Genomic DNA, 17,016 nt, shown 5'->3' with positions numbered 1-17,016 from the left:
AAATACATTCACACCTATAGGTCATTTACTTTTTAGTACTTGTGTCAGATAGCAAATGCAACACACTCAGACAGGTTAGTAAATTTGTAAGATGATTTAATGTCAATAAACACAGGGATGCACTGCTCAGTATAATGGTAGAGGTAGTGAAGAGACAGGAAGAAGGCAACTGTGTGAATGGATGGGCCAACTGGAAAGATGTTCAGGGTATAATAAAGATAACCTGGCAGGAAGTCTGTCAAGGTAAGTGTATGCACAAGAGGTAGAAAAAACAACTCCAAAAGACTGCAAAACTGGGCAGCTGGTGATCAGGTAAAAAAAAAAAAAAACAACTCAAACCCATCATGTCTGGAGTAAACAAAATAAAGATATGCATAAGCACCAAAAATATGAGAAAAAAAAGCAGACCTCTAAGGCTGGCTAGACCAAAAAACACTGAGCTCAATCAGGCCATTTCTAATTCAGTGTTGGAAACGTGATTCCTTCTTCTCCTCACAGTCATTAAACAACTAGATTTTCTGTTTTCCTGTTTTAGTTTTAAAACAAAAATATGCCATTATTTAGTTTTTTGTTTTTCTGTTCTGGTTTTAAAACACCCAAAATAAAAACGCCTCTTTTTTTTGCTTTTTTCAGTTTTGTATTGAAACAGAAAAATGACAGAACAAACAATACAAGTTAAATAAGAAATATATCTGTATTCTGTGTTTTGTTACAAGATAGGCTTGCAGAACATAAATATGCCACTAGGGCTACGAATGATGGCTATTATGGATGTAACGATACCAAAAACACAAGGTACGATATTGCCATGATAAAAAGATATTATATTTGTCATGATATTTAAAAAATAACAAATTAAATGCCTTTTACTAAATAATAAATCTAACAATTTATTATAAAATAACAATTTTTGTATGATTTTTTTTCTTTTTAACATGAAATTCTCCAGCTTTCCTTCACTATTAAAATAATAGTAGGCAGCCATGACCTAAGCATGTGCAAAACAAATTAATATTCTGACCCCCACCCTCAAACACACACAACCTGCCAGTCACAAGTGAGCAAATTGTGCGCGGAAGTGAAAAGTAGTGAGTAAATTGTTGCTTGGCTCACCCACACAAGGAGAAGAAGACAAGACAACAAAATACACTAGGATAATCCACATAAAAGTGAGATTTGAGGTATTTTTCAAACACCATGGTTTACTTTTCAAGAGAACAACTACTTTATGGGTGGTTACTGAGTGGTTAGTGTTAAATATGCGCGCCCGGTGCATAGTGGCAACCTGACTGTTTCTGTGAGATGTATGTAGGACTGCATCAGTCCTAAACTAGGCTAGTATTTCCTTTGTCCCACAGTATTTGCAAATTGTTCAACATTTGTCAGTTTCCTTTCTGCTTATGTCATTTCTTGAAACGAGAAAACTGAAATGCTGCCAAACAACAATTGTGAAAGTTGACAATGGAGCATCCACTATGTTAGTAAAAAATGCTGCTACCTGAATGTAGTTATACTAGCAAAGTAACCTTATGTACTATCTTATTAGATGCCATCACAGTCCCACAGCATTTGAGAATTTTTTATTGCGATTCCACAAAAATATAAATTTGGTTACATTGGTAATGGCTATCCCATGCCCAGACACTTTAAATATAATAGTAATCCATCTACAGTATTCTGAAAGATAAAGGCTTCGATCATATTTAAGAACCTATATGTAAAGAGAATAGAAATAAATTACATAATCAGAAGGAACACTTTTGGATATTTAGGCTCAAAGCTACTCAATATTACAAACATGACACAGGCTTTGTTCATGTTTCATCAGAACAGTGTTGAAAAGCCACCCAATGTAGAGATTGGACAAATATCATATAGTTACAATATGTAGAAAGTGTTTGGCACAGATCAGACTTTTTTTTTTTAATGATAAAAATTAAACGACCAGTGCCTGCTAATCTACTGATTTATGTACATGTAGGTTTGAATCCCATTCTTGCTGCACTCACTGTTTTGTTCTGCCATGACTGTAAGAGAAGCAGTGGTCACTTTCAGACCTTTTGACCACAGAAAATGCTTTGAGAAGGGAGAAAGAAACCAGTCTCCTTTACATTTCAGTCATTGCACAAGACCTTTCTTTTATTTTCCTCTGACATGTTTGCATTTAGAGAGGCTCATGGGACAAGGAAGGAAAGGTTTAACGATGAGGATGGGATTCGAACCCATGCGTGCAGAGCACAATGGATTAGCAGTCCATCGCCTTAACCTCTCGGCCACCTCATCTCCATGCACAAGGTTTCTTTTAGAGGAAAAATGCAAATTTCCAGGAACTGAATTTAAACTTTGAGGCTGGAAAGAAAGAAAACACAACTGAATAGAAACAGAAGTATAGAATGAATCTTTCCCTGATCATTTTGGTCTTGTCTCCTCACTCTATCCTAGGCTAGGATACAATGATTGCTGCACTCACCATTTTAATGTGCCATGAAGATTTTGATTTAACACATTTTTTGTTATTATATGGTTTATGTATATTTGTGCTTATTTTCCTGATAGATGTTTGCAGTAATATTATATGTGTATGTCTTCTTTCTTTTCCCCCTCCCCTTTTCCAATGGGGGACCATGCTAGTTGTTTTACCAGACTCATGATGCCTTGATGACTAAAAAAATGTAACTGTTTTTCATTAGTGCTACTTACAGAAATATGTTTCACTTGGATTGTTTGTCATATGCTGAAATGTTAGATGCTGAAATGCTTTGAAATTACTTTTTTATACCTTGTTCACTGAACATGCCAATTTAATTTAAGGCATTATAACTTTTTTAACATTATAACTATAACAAAGCTTGATACCCATTACCAAAGAGCACCAATTTTTTTTCAGATTACTTGTCTGACTTCAGAATGCTAGTTCCAAGTAGGTCTCCTTCCTTCTGCTTTTTAAATTACTATTATTGTAATATACTGTATTTACCCCCTGTGGATACATAGAACCCAATAAAGAAGTGATCATGCACAAAAAAAAGAATGTTGCAGATATTCAGTGGTAAACACTACTGCATATGAGCAACTGACCGTCAAAGAAAACTCACAAGAGCAGAAGATGCAGTAAATGTAAATCAAAATACCTACACGTTTCAAGTCCTGACCCTACAAATCTGAAATGGACTATCAAAATCTTGAACCTAGGCTATTCAAAATATCCAGTACAACAATGTGATACCAAGAGAAATAACTCTAAAAGAGCTAAAGGCAGTATCCACAGTTTCTGAAGCTAGATTTTCTAAATGCTGTCTGCTGAGCAGCAAAAGAAGGTTGTTATGACAACATATTATTGAATGATTTAGTGAAAGGTCATCTCTCAGAAGACCAGAACACACTGTTCTTATTCACTCCATTGCTGCACTACTTGTGATGTACCTAGGCTAAATACAGCATGATGCCAGCATTAACATGTCAACCTCTTATGTCTGTTTTCTTATCTTTGAGCTCAATAAGAATCTAGAAGAAAAGAAATGTAGTTTGCAAAATCAAGAAATTTCATTCTTTGTAAAATGTAGCATTAATATTACATGCCTGCTGGTAGCATGGGTGTCAGATCAGTTGCCTCTTCTTCTGTAGTGCCTTTAGAGCTGGTCAGGCCTCCACTTCAGTCTGGTGTATTGTAAATCTCAGTCAAATGTAATATGACACTCAGAGACCATCAGATCTAATAAACAATGAGGGGCAGGGACTGAGAGATGTCATATCTGTTCTTCCTGCTGTCAGATGCACTTAGAGGTAGGTCACAGCTCACCATCTGTCATCCTGATACTCCCCCAGGCCTTAGAGTTGTAAGTCAGCAGTGGTAAATTGTCAGACTGTGTGTCCCAAGTAGCCCTCAAGACATGGACTGTGCACAGTATTGTGCAGCAAGAGATGCACTGTAAAAATAAAAATAAAAATAAATAAATAAAGTGTATATATTCCAGCCTCTTTGGTGCCAAATATTATCCTGAAGCTAGAGAAAAAAATAGTCTTCTAAAAATACTGTAATTTTCCATAATTTAAATAGTTTGTTCCTTTAATATTAAATTAATATTATTATTAATTAATAATATTAATTAAATTAAATCTTGTGCATTTAAGTCTTTTTCATGGTAAAAAAACAACTAACCTTTAAAGCACAAGAATTTTTTTAATAAAAATTAAACTATTATAATTATATTTTCTATTTCTTAATAATAATATAACATTATATTTTCTGCTAATTATAAAATATACACTCACTGGCCACTTTATTAGGTGCACCTGTACAAATGTTTGCAACACTACCACCTTAACATCTGTGTTTGTGAGGCTCAAAATGTTTCTATTTTTGGTGAAAATGTCATAAAAGTGAAAATTCAATTATATGTTTATTATTGAGGTCATAGTTGTATCAGAACAAGAATCAATTTTATTGGCAAGGTGTGTTGGACCATGAGGAACGTGACTCTGCTACAGCGGCTCTCAATGTGTTTGTACATGTCCTTATGTAAGGCAGCAATGGGCAAATAAACAATATAAGGCTGAGAAAAAGAAAGGAAAGAGGTCATGTGCAAACAAGCAAAAGGAATGTGCATTAGGAAAAAAGATAAAAATAAAAATAGAATACTTATAAATAGAGACCTGTATATACATACATATACACAGTCTAGATCAGCCAACACTACCCATGCGATCGACGTATTGGGCACCCCTGGTCTAGATGCATTTTATGGATCAATTGTATATGTACAAGGTATATTTACAGGTACTGCACTGAGGGTTATTGACCAGACATACCATCGTGGGTTAAGTGTTAATCAGAGTGATGGCCCAGGGGAAGAAACTGTCCTTGTGCCTGGTTGTCTTGGTGCACAGTGACCTGTGGTGTTTCTATATTAGGTGTTCCTAATAATCTGACCCTCTCATGTATGTACCTGCGGAGGACAAAAATATAGACACACCTCTGAAAAGCTGTACATCCTGGTCACAAACTGTTTGAACTCCTCCCCTCTGGATGGTGGTACACGCCACTGTATGGCATAAAACTCTACTGGGGCACAGACCCCCCCACCACCCATTACAATTATTTTTCTTGAATGTCTGCTGCATGAATGAAATGTGCTATATATATTGTGCTATATGAACTTCCCTTACTTAGCACACTATTCCACTTTCATACTGCTGCTACTGAAGCAACTGCTGGTAAAGGTCAAAAGGTAGAGATATTAATCTTTATGAAAATATTTATTGCAATATACATTAAGAGTAGTCAAGATGATTATTTGCATTGATGAACAGAGCTCTAATTTACTTCCCTGCCTGGTTACATACTAACTAACTAAACTAATGTTGCCTTGTTTACCAATTACAGTCAGGTCTTACCTCTCGCACCCTAATCTCTCTGAACTTCTTGTTTGTCTCAAACTCCTCTAAAGAATATTTTTATATCCATCTACATGAATCACTTATGTCTGCAATCATCTGTATTATTCAAAAACTTCCCCATCACATAAAGCCCATTCCTTTCTTTTGTTTCACACTCCAATACATGGATTGTTACGTGCAAGCTACAGTGCAGAGCTACACCGTACACTGTAGGTATGGTATGTCAGTGTTTGTGGGCACATTGTGGTGTATGAACCCTGACCACTGTGCCTCAGCTTGTATTTTGCATTGACATTCTGGATTAGAACAAATCAATTATCAATCAATCTAAATGAATCCACTGCCAAATACAGGAGCTTGTTAAAATTTGAATGTGTGATTTTACTGGGGCAAAGCAGATCGATACTGGTGCATGTGCCCCAGTAAAAGGGATCTAACACCTATGATATCTTCTAGTCCTGTTGCCTTTTCTACACATGTATACTCAAATAAACTCAATTACCACAAAATTCTTTTGAGGGCTTATCAGTTGAATGATGATTATTGACACAGCATTATTATTGCTAGTAGTGGTAGCCTCTGGCTCATAGTGGTCGCTGCAGTGGGCAGCTATTCAAAAGTCATTTTCTCCTAAATGCACTGGTTTTTATGGTGGAAATGCATATCGGCCACTAGAGTGCTGTCTACTGCACCACTCCATTGAGGTTTACTCAGTGGTCAGTCGTGGTAACTGCATGTAAATTTCCGACAGGATGCAGAGGGAGGTCAGCTTGATGGGGGAGCTGTAGAAGATGTGCACATGGTACCTGGCTGCACTCAATCCCACAAAAGTGATATTGATGTAGAGTTGCCTCCTTTTCTAGGAGACTGGAAAGTAAATGTTGAGGGAAGAGATCCAGTAGATTTCTTTAGGCATCTGTTTCCCGCAGATCTCATTGATGATATAGTGCACAACACCAACTTGTATGCTCTCCAGAAAGGGAGAGAAAATCTGGCTGTGACAAGAGAAGAAATGCAGATTGTTTTTTTAGGGATTAACATGGTCCACTCTCCCGGTTGGGGGCAAGTTGCTCCCTCAAGTGGAGGAGTTTAAGTATCTCAGGGTCTTGTTCTGAGTGAGAGAAAAATGGAGTGGCAGGTTGACAGACGGAACGGTGCGGCGTCCACAGTAATGCGGTCTCTGTACTGGTCCGTTGTGGTGAAGAAGGAGCTGAGTTGTAAAACGAAGCTCTCAATTTACTGGTCGATCTACCTGCACGCACCCGAAAGACCAAATACATCTGCATGCAATGCTGTGTGCCACTGTGCCCTGGATGCTTTGCCAACTTTCATACAGCCTAGATTTGATGAACTGACATGCACAGCATATTACAGAGGTTTTTATTAAAAAGAAGTGTTCAGAGACGCAGAGACTAATATGCCAGTTCTTGTTGCAGTAGTATGATATTACCAGTCCTGCATCCATAAAGAAGTGAGGGCACTCAGAATAATGTTCTTCTTGTTGGAGATATTTTGAAACATAGACTTAGCTTATGTATAAGCTTCACAGTTGTGAACGTCATTTGCTTTCCTATTCAGGCCTAAACAATAGGTCAATGAAATGTTAAAATGTGAAAATATGTCAAAATGTAATATAATATAAATATTATTGTTCATGATTTGCCATAAGACACATTTTAATAAATTTTTACATTAAGTTCACACTGTTTTATGTTGAGTGTTCAGGCACATGTAGTCCACAGGAGTGGACATGTGTGTAAGTCGCTGAAAAAAAAATCACATTTTGGAAACAAGGTGAATATTTGTTTTTCTTTTCATGCCCTAGTAAGAATAAAAATACTAAAGAAACATGTTTTGACTCAGGCTTTCATAATTCATGCATCAGAGGGTTTTAAGGTTGCTAAATTTTACGGCTGGTGTGTTGAAGTCTGTTTCCCCATGGAGACGTCTCTTGTCTTCAGCTTGCCAAGTCAAAAAAAAAGAGCCAAAGCCACTGTTAATAAAGTTTATGTTCTAGCTAGTTTTCCATAAACTTAAACTAATGTTAAGTTGTTGGTATCATATCTTAACATTAGAAAAACTCAGCTGATTCACTGACATATTATAGTTAGTTAGGGAATCAACAAAAGATATATTTTGGCAGTTAGAATGACTTTGACTCTCCATTTTGTAGACCTTTTAAATATCTTTTTGTTGTACTACTAGGCATTTAAAGACTTGTTCTTTAAATGTTTATGTAAGGGAAAACATCTCCATACAGCAACAACAACCTCACAAGTTTATTAGTCACAAAGTGGTAAAAAGAGAGAAAGAGAGAGAGAGAGAGAGAGAGAGAGAGAGAGAGAGAGAGAGAGACCCCATATGCAACATAAAACTAGTACATGCATAGTATTGTCAATTTTTTTGTTCTTACAGTATGTCATTCTGGAAATATAAAGGCTTTATTAATACCCATGTTAATTATCTTATTTTAGTGCATCTTGTATGTTGAAACAACATCAGTCAGGTACAGCATTCTAGAGCAGGGGTCCCCAACCACCAGTCCATGGATCATTTGGTACCGGGCCACAAAGAAAAAAATTTGTGGTAAAAATTATAGTTATTTTTCTTTCATTAGTCTTCCAGATCTTATATTGAAAAACGACTGTTTCCGCCCTCGCCTCACTACTGCACTTGACTCTGGCATGCCATTTCATGCATCAGCGACACAAGCTAACCCTTGAAAAAAAATGAGCCAAAAACAAAATTCAATGGAGAGCTTTTTCGGGAAGGAACAAGCAAACAATGGAACAGTAGAAGGGTCACAGACGGCCAGCAAAAAGAAAGCTGCATTTAAAAGAAAATACCACGATTCCTACCTAAGTTACGGGTTCATTGCAACAGGTGATGCACAAGCTCCACATCCGCTATGCATAATTTGCGGTGACCAACTGGCTAATGAAGCCATGAAACACTCAAAAATGGTCCACCACATTGAGACAAAACACCCTGCGTTAAAAGACAAGCCCTTGGACATTTTTGAAAAAAAAAAACGTGAACATGAGGGACAAAAACATTTATTGAGGGCCACCACTTCAACAAATGTGTCTGTGCTGAAAGCATCATTCTTAGAAGCCCTTTACTACTGGGGAAGAATTGAATCTGCCTGCTACTAAGGACATTTGCAGTGAACTTTTTGGAGAAGCTGCGGTGAAAAAGGTAGCAAATGTCCCCCTTTCAGCTAGCACCATAATAAGAAGAATTGATGAAATAGCAGAGGACGTTGAAGCAAAGTTGTTAGAGAGGATAAATGAGTCACCGTGGTATGCAATTCAGGTGGACAAATCTACTGATGTTGACAGCAAGGCAATATTGCTCATTTTTGTGCAATATATTTTTCAAGAGGATGTGCATGAGGATTTGTTATGTGCACTATTTTTGCCAACCAACACCACAGCTGCAGAACTATTTAAGTCCTTGAATGATTACATATCAGGAAGACTTAATTGGTTGTTTTTGCCTAATATAAAGTGTAATTGTGGCATTCAGATTACATACTATGAACTGAGAAAGGTTTTTGTTATTGGAACCCTTGTGCCTCTACCCGGTCCATGGAAAAATTTTCATGCATGAAACTGGTCCCTGGTACAAAAAAGGTTGGGGACCACTGTTCTAGAGGGTCATGATAAAAACAAAAGGCACCAACACTGCACAATATCTGAAAAAGCCAGAGGCCCTAAAGCACCCATTTCTCCAGTAATTGAAGCAATACAAAGGAGGGATGGGGCCCTATGTTTCAAGATGACAAACATCATGCACTCCAAATACTGTATGTGGCAAACGAGGAGCTGCCATTCACAATTTAGTATTCTGCTTGGACTTATCAAAAGGACTGTAGGTAAACTTGCAGACTCTTGTGAATCTGCCAAAGCATGTGCTTGGTATGATAAACACTTAATAGGCAATGTTTTGTCCATTGTACAGGTTCATTATAGACATTTATGATATGGAGAGGGGAAAAACTCCTGAATAAAATAAAAAAGCAAGCTACTTCTTCATTCCTCTTTATGTAGCAACAGACAGCGCTATTTTAGAGAATGAACTGACCTTTGTTTGCTTTTTATCAATGAAGGGACCAGTAAATGCTGAGAGATCCACAGAATTTGCAAGATGGCGCAAACTGAAATCTCCAGTCTTTTTTTAATTTAGATAAATTTAGATAAAATCCTGTTGAGTGTAACAGTTGGAATCATATTATATTCGCAGGTTAAGCAGGGAAGCAGAGATTAGCTGCTGGGGTGCCCAACCTGGCTAATGTTAACTAGTAGCATAACATGCAGTTAATGTTAAGGTTTAGAGTAGGGCCTGACTTAATCACTGAAATCTGTTTCACCCAAACTGATTACAGTTTGCGGGAGTATGCCCTGGGGGAAAGTTTTCCTGCTCAAAACTTGCTCTTCTACAGCGCTAGAGAAATTGTGATTATCATTTCAGCCTCATTTTAGTTTCTATTTTGTCATTTTGTGTTTCTGATATAATTTGCCTAAAATTCACTAGGAGAAATAGCTGACACATTAGAAAGATACCTAGCTAAACTTGACTCGGTGGCAATATGTCTGCTTCTTTTCTCCTTTTGAGAAGAAAACAAGCAATACTAAAGCAACCATAGATCAATATGTGAATTTATATGTATATACACATATATATTTATTCAGTAGCCTATATTGTGAGCACTGGGTTGGTAGAAAGTTATGACAGAGTTGCTCTATCTTTGGGAGCATCCTTTTAATTTGACAGAGCTACAGGAAGCACCATACACCCAAGAGAATAACATAGTAGTGCAACAAGAGGACAGGAAATGAATTGCAAAAGCAGTTACACTTAGGGTGGCAGGTAAAAACAACTACACAATACTAATCAAGTATGGTTCAGGGTGAAATAATAAACAGGTACACTGCTACAACAAACACAACAAAAAGGAATATAACAAAACCATGTGAACACAAACAATACTACTGGAAGAAATGCAATGCCTATCCACTAGGGCATGCTGGGAAATCAGATAAAGATATTGTTGAGATGAACAAAAAGTCTGGATGAGAATTCAGTGAGTACTTGCAGAGAGCTCTTTATTTGCTCTGAGTTTAGCATAAGATGCATGAGTTAGGCTGGGATGAGAGGAGAGTGAATTCATAGAGAGAGTTCTCTGATCTATCTGCCTGAGATTAAAAAAGTGAAGGACAGGAGCAATAAACCATATTATCATTTTGGTCTCACACAGATCTCACAGTCAGGGAAATAAATGAAACATTTTTAGGTCTCTTTTCTAATTTTCTTTTCCTTTGAGAGGCAGCCTATTCTAACATTATCTTCCCATTTATATATGTCAACATCTGCTTTTATCTGGATTAAACAGTCATAATGTGCAGATAACTTTAGATGTTATGGTCCCAGAGATAAGATGGGGAATGTGGGCCAGTGATTGTTTTTTAAACCATCATAGATACTATTAGTGGATAAGTAATAGCCTATTTATTTGTAAGCAATTTTTTCAGGAATTTTACTGAGAAGTGGGAAGTTTGTTATAGGGTTAGGGTGGACAACCTTTTAACCCTCTGGAAAAAGTGGTCTAGAACAGCATATGGAAGTAGCAGATCATTTGCTGTTTTTCAGATACCAGCAAAACCCTCTAGACACTGCTGGTGCTGAAGGCTCTAGGCTCTAAATGTCATGATTCGCTTCCGTTTGCTTCCTGTCATGCTTTTATTTTGACATTACTTCCTGTTTGGTGTTTTTGTTCCACCACTGTTTTTGTTTTACTTTAATCATCATTCACATTAGTTTCACCTGCTCCTCATTGATCAAACCCGTTTTTCACCCCATTATAAGCAGCCTTCCCCCACCAGTGACCTGCCAGATTGTTCTAGACTCCAGCTCTGACTCTCCAGCATTAATTCTTGCCTGACTTTTTAAGTTTCTGACCCTGGATTGCTGTTTTTGACCACCGTATATTGCCTTCCCCTTCAAACTCAGACTGCTTTTCTGTGTATTGGCTTATCGGACTTCCCTTTCTGCCATCTCGTTTGGATACCTTTGCTGGTTCTGACCCTGAACTGTATTATCGACCTGTAAGTGCATTTCGTGTTTAAACCGTGTCTTGTATTGTTTTTGTTTGTTGTCAGTGCTCTTATTAAAGAGATAGCGTTTCTTTACTTATCCTCATCTGGCTATTTAATTGAGTTCACCCACGACATAATCGGCAGCTTCACACGCCGATCCTGACACTAAACAAAGTTGGGCTGTCTTGGTTGGCAAGCCTATTCAATGCTGCATAGAGGATGGGGACAGTGCCTGTGGACTGGCAGAGTGGGGTTCTTGTTCCCATTTTTTTTAAAAGGGGACCAGAGAGTGTGCTAAATATATTGGGGTATCGCACTACTCAGCCTCCCTGGGAAAGCATATGCCAGGATGCTGGAAAGGAGGCTCTGATTGTGGAACCTCAGATTCAGGAGGAACAATACAGATTCCATCCAGGTCATGGATCAACTCTTTACCCTTGCAAGGGTTAGGTGTTAGGGTTACTGGAGAAAGCCTGGGAGTTTGCCCACCCAGTCTTCATGTGTTTTCTAGACTTGGAGAATGCCTATGACCAGGTACCTTGTGGGATCTTGTCGGGGGTACTTTAGGAGTATGGGGCACTGATGCCGTTGGTAGGAGCCATCCAGTCCTTGTATAACTGGAGTGAGGGTTGTGTCCATATACTACTCAGCAAGAGGTCAAACACATTCCCAGTTGTGATTTTCATGGACAGGATCTCAAGTTGCAGCTGGGGAGAGGAAAGTGTTTGGTTTGGGGACCTCAAAATTGCATCTATGCTACTATATTTGCTGATGTGATTTTGTTGGTTTCATTATACTGTGACATATAGCACCCACTGGGGCAGTTTGCAGCCAAGTGTGACGTGGCAGTGATGAAAGTTAATACCTTCAAGTCTGAGACCATGGTGCTCTCCTGGAAGACAGTGGACTGCTCCATCTGGTTTGGGAGTGAGTTGCTACCCCAAGTGAAGGAGTTTAAGCATCTTGGGGTCTTGTTCATGAGTGAGGGTAAAATTCAAAATGAGATTTACAAGCAGATGGGGGTGGCATCAGCAGTAATGTAGACATTTTACCAAACCATTGTGGTAAAGAATGTGGATGGGCCAAAAGGCAAAGCTCTCAATTTACCAATCAGTCTACACTCCAACCCTCACCTATGGTCATGAGCTGTAGGTAGTGACTGAAAGAATAAGCTCATGAATACAAGTGGCCGAAATGAGTTTCCTTTGTAGGGTGGCCAGACTTAACCTTAAAGATGGGGCGCAGAGTTTGGACATTTGGAAGGAACTCGTAGTAGAACCACTACTCCTTCACATTGAAAGGAGCCAGTTGAGGTGGTTTGGGCATCTTATTAGGATGCCTCCAGGCTGCTTCCCTTTAGAGGTCTTCTGGGCACATCGACTGGTAGGAGACCCAGAGGCAGATCCAGAACATGCTGGAGAGATTATACATCTCATCTGGCCTGGGAACACCCCGGAATCCTGACAGAGGAGCTGGAACACGTCGCTGGGGAGAGGAATGTCTGCACTACAGTGCTGACCCTGCTGCCACCGTGACCTGACATCGAATAGACAATAATGGATGGATAGATACACACACACACACACACACACACACACTCAGCTGTGTTTTCATTCCTTGTGGGGACTTTACATTGACTTACATTCATTGCCTGTAGACCTATCCTAACATTAACCATAACCACTTTATGCCTGACCCTAACATTTGACTTAACCCTCCAGGCTCTTTTCAATGTGAAGTAGTGGTTCTACTCCGAGTTCCATCCAAATGTCCAAACTCCGCGCCCCATCTTTAAGGGGAACCCTCCTGTTATGTTAATTTCTCAGGTGATGCCTGCTCAGCAGTTATGTTCGTGGGTCAATTTGACCCGCAACATAACAGGAGGGTTAACCTCATCATAACCCTAAACCATGTTTTCCATGTGGGGACTAGCTTCTGGTCCCCACAAGGATGGCTGAATCCCCACAGTGTGTGTGTGTTAACAGGTTGATGTAAGTAAAAGAAAGGCACACACACAAATTATTTTACATATGTCAATATTCAGTAAGTTTTTAAGAGTCAGTTGACTATTAAATGTATTTCTAATGAATAATCTTTTATATAATTAAATGATTGATTGAATCTGTGTGCAAAGTACCTGTGGGGAGACCACCTTCTGACCAACTTCAGGTATGGAGGCATGTGATTTCAGTCAGCTACATAGGTGCTGTGTTGGGGAAGTCTGCCATCTTGTCTGCAGCCAGGTACTCTTGTCAATGAAGACCAAGTAAGTGATTTTAGTGGTTGTATCAGACTTTCTGTTAGTTGCTATCAATTTTGTGGCCACTGGCTAGACAGCTAAACTAGAAGAGAGCAGAGTGCTCATTAAGCTGTATTGCCATTCACTGTATTATGAGTTGCTAATGTCTGTAACTGAGTGTGAAAATGTATTTGCAAGAGTTAAGTGATGTTACCCTGTAGTATTGTTTATTACAGATAGGAAGCCATAATGTACATATAACTACTTCATTTTGATTTAGAATGTATTGTAGTAGTTGTAATTTGTAATCTTTAATAGTAATTTATGTTCATGCACATTTCATTCAAATAGTTACCAGTGTATTATCAGAATATTATATATAAGTGGTCTACAGTGATTATGTGATGGCTACTGTTTATGTTAAAGTGACTGAGGAGTAGAACTTTTTACTTATTCCTAAATTCTTTACCCTTTCTCCAGCCACACACATGCTCACCCACCTGGAATGGAGTAAAGGCGCTCTGCAATACTGTGCTGTGCTGTGTATCACATGGAGATAATGTGCTGTATATTATTTGAATGAAGATTAAACTCTCCAGTACCACCATCTTGCCTTAGTATCCTTACCAGTCATTATTGTGTGTGTGTGTGTGTGTGTGTGTGTGTGTGTGTGTGTGTGTGTGTGTTTATAAGCAGTTTGTGTGCTCAGCCCTGATCTTGGCTATATGTGTTTCTGTAGAGGTCTACATGACTTATGCCCAGAACAGAGAACTGCAATCCACACTAGGTTTGGCTATGCAACGACAGACTGCAGTAGAGCGGGTGATTTATTCCACCTGTCAGTAAAGCAGATGCTCCAGTAGGATGCTTCAGTGTTTCTGCTCTAGCAGATGTCTCTGTTCATATATGGTGACTCACAGACTAAAGCCAGAAGGCTCAATGACAGTTATATCCTCCCCAGTCAATACTAACTCCAAACATAGAAGTGATGTAATATGCTTCTACCTAGTTCTTCATATGTGATTGCCTAGGGGTTGCCAATCAAACTGAATTGAATTTTAAAGTTTTTCATTTTTTTTTTTTTTTTTTTATTATCCCAGTACATGAACCTATATGGCTACTACAGATCAGGCTAGCTATGTGCTGACTAACTGGTGTGAAGTGAAAGCAAAATTATTTCAAGATGGTGCCACAGGTGGCAGCCTCAGTTGTGGGTTCTCTAGTGTGTGTCTGTGTGGGTTTGTGATCACCTATGTCAATATCATGCTCTATTTCATTAGTTTGCATGGGAACATCACTGAAAAGCAGTGGGAAGTTTTTGATTAGGTCACTGATGTCTGATTTGGCTGGGTCAGGAAGATGCACCAATTATGCATTCAAATCAGCTAAAATTTTGGAGTTTCAAAGGTGTACAATAGGCAGAACTAACACTTTTTATCTAACTGGTGATCATGAGCACTACATGGTTGTGACAGACACAGAGGCAACAAGGGCAATGGAAACAGCTACAGAAAAAGGACTGACACTCTTTAAAGAGCCCATGCCATGCTTTTCCTTGTTTTGTTGTTTTTTTTTGAATGAATTGAATTCATTTCAATTATCTTAGACGTGACCTAAAGCTCAAAAAATGAGGTGTACGTATGTTCTAGTATTTATATGCAGAAGCAACTCGGTTAATACACGCCTTGATTATGAGGCTTTGTTTTTTTTTAGTGTTTTCTCCACATACTGTATTTTGTCACTACTCTATGAAATTAATTTGCCCGTCCCTGGTTCATTTTTCCTTTTGTTTTGGGAGAGAATGTGATTGCTTTTGCCCTGAAGGGGGTGGGGCCTTGTTGCACCTGTAGAAGCTAATTGGGTAAAATAAATATGCAAAAAATGCATTGCAAAATTATTAATTCTACTTAAATATTAACCATTGAAATCCATCCTCATTCCTTTGTCAATAATGGTTAATTGAAGGGCAACTATTAGGTTGTCTTACCACAGACTGAGCAAACTACACCAGTGAGAACCAACGCACATTTTGGCTGAAAGCCATGAAAAAAGCTGGTAAGTAGATGTTGAGTTAACTAAAACTACTTACTGTTTCCAAGGTCAGGTGTTACATATGATAGTAAAACATTTCTGGCTGCTTATTTTGGTGACCTTATTCATGACCGTAGGTAAGTATTTGAACATAGTTTGCCAGAGCATCACTTTCAGCCTCAGCTCCCATGATACATCAGTCTGATGCAGCGCTCACCTAGTTGTATAATCTGTCAGTCTTACGATTTTGTATAAAATCAATGGCAAATTGACCCAGTGCCAGCAACAAAAAATATACCATAATTTGATGTCATATAGGAACCTGTGTACGACACAGGTCATTGATTTGTTTGCAAAACGCAAGAAAGCACGTCCTGTTTTAAGTGACTAATGTAACAACTACTGTACGTGACAACAGTTCAAGCAAGTACACAGTGACATGAAAAAGCATGATTATGCTATTCTTTTTTTTTTTGTTGTTGTTGTTGTTTTGACTGACCATTCAGCACTTTCTCAGCAAAGGAGTTCATTCAAAAACAAAACCATCTTTTAACAAATCCCCCCAGGATGAGCTGTCTGTATGCCTGGACATCACCTCCTCCCTTTCAATTTTCATGACAGCCCACATTCCTCTTGTGGCAAACTCTAGCCCAAAGAGGAGGGAGACTATCCCAGTGGGGAGACTCAGCTGGTTGTTGCATTTGAAATAACAGATGGTATCATAGTGGAAAGCCATCTATCCTGCACTGCTGGTCAATACATGTAATAATATTGATGACACCTCTGCACTTTCCCCTGACAGATTTCCTTGTGCTAGGAGCTATTTCAGATCAATGGCTCTCCACTATGCTACAGTACTTAATGGTAAAACAGGACTATTACAGTTTTTTGTACCGAAATATACAGTGCCTTAAATAATGACATCTTTTCTGCTTTCCCCCTCAAATTAGAACCCGTTACCCGTAGAACACAGTAAATTCAGTTTTTCAAGCTAAGCATTAAATACATGTAAAATTAGTCAGTCTGTAATTTAACATTATTGGAGTCCACTGAAGAATTTAACAATTGGCTTATGTTGGCACTGACAGGGGTCATTTCTGGTCTCAGTCCATGTGTTGAAGTGTCCCTGTGCAAGACACTGAACCCCTAGTTGCCCCTGGTGGCCAGGCAATGACTGACAATGCCACCATCGGTAAGAAATTTCCCCATGGGCATTAATAAAGTATAATTTAAAGGAATTTTTTTGAAATA

At 38.5% G+C, this 17,016-nt stretch overlaps 1 long non-coding RNA gene and 1 other non-coding gene across 2 annotated transcripts; one reads left to right on the top strand and one right to left on the bottom strand.

Annotated features, from left to right (window-relative positions):
- Nucleotides 1-2,201: 2,201 nt before the first annotated feature.
- On the bottom strand, nt 2,202-2,283 carry trnas-gcu (transfer RNA serine (anticodon GCU)). The gene has a single exon. It is a non-coding gene; the product is annotated as a tRNA-Ser (tRNA).
- A 9,022-nt stretch (nt 2,284-11,305) lies between these two features.
- Nucleotides 11,306-14,335, top strand: LOC109964682 (uncharacterized). The gene is made up of 3 exons (XR_002275541.1): nt 11,306-11,504; nt 13,630-13,761; nt 14,215-14,335. It is a non-coding gene; the product is annotated as an uncharacterized LOC109964682 (long non-coding RNA).
- Nucleotides 14,336-17,016: the final 2,681 nt, after the last annotated feature.

This window comes from Monopterus albus, unplaced genomic scaffold, assembly GCF_001952655.1.
Source record: "Monopterus albus unplaced genomic scaffold, M_albus_1.0 scaffold92.1, whole genome shotgun sequence".
NCBI classification, from domain to species: Eukaryota; Metazoa; Chordata; class Actinopteri; order Synbranchiformes; family Synbranchidae; genus Monopterus; species Monopterus albus.
This window is presented reverse-complemented; position numbering and strand designations above follow the sequence as displayed.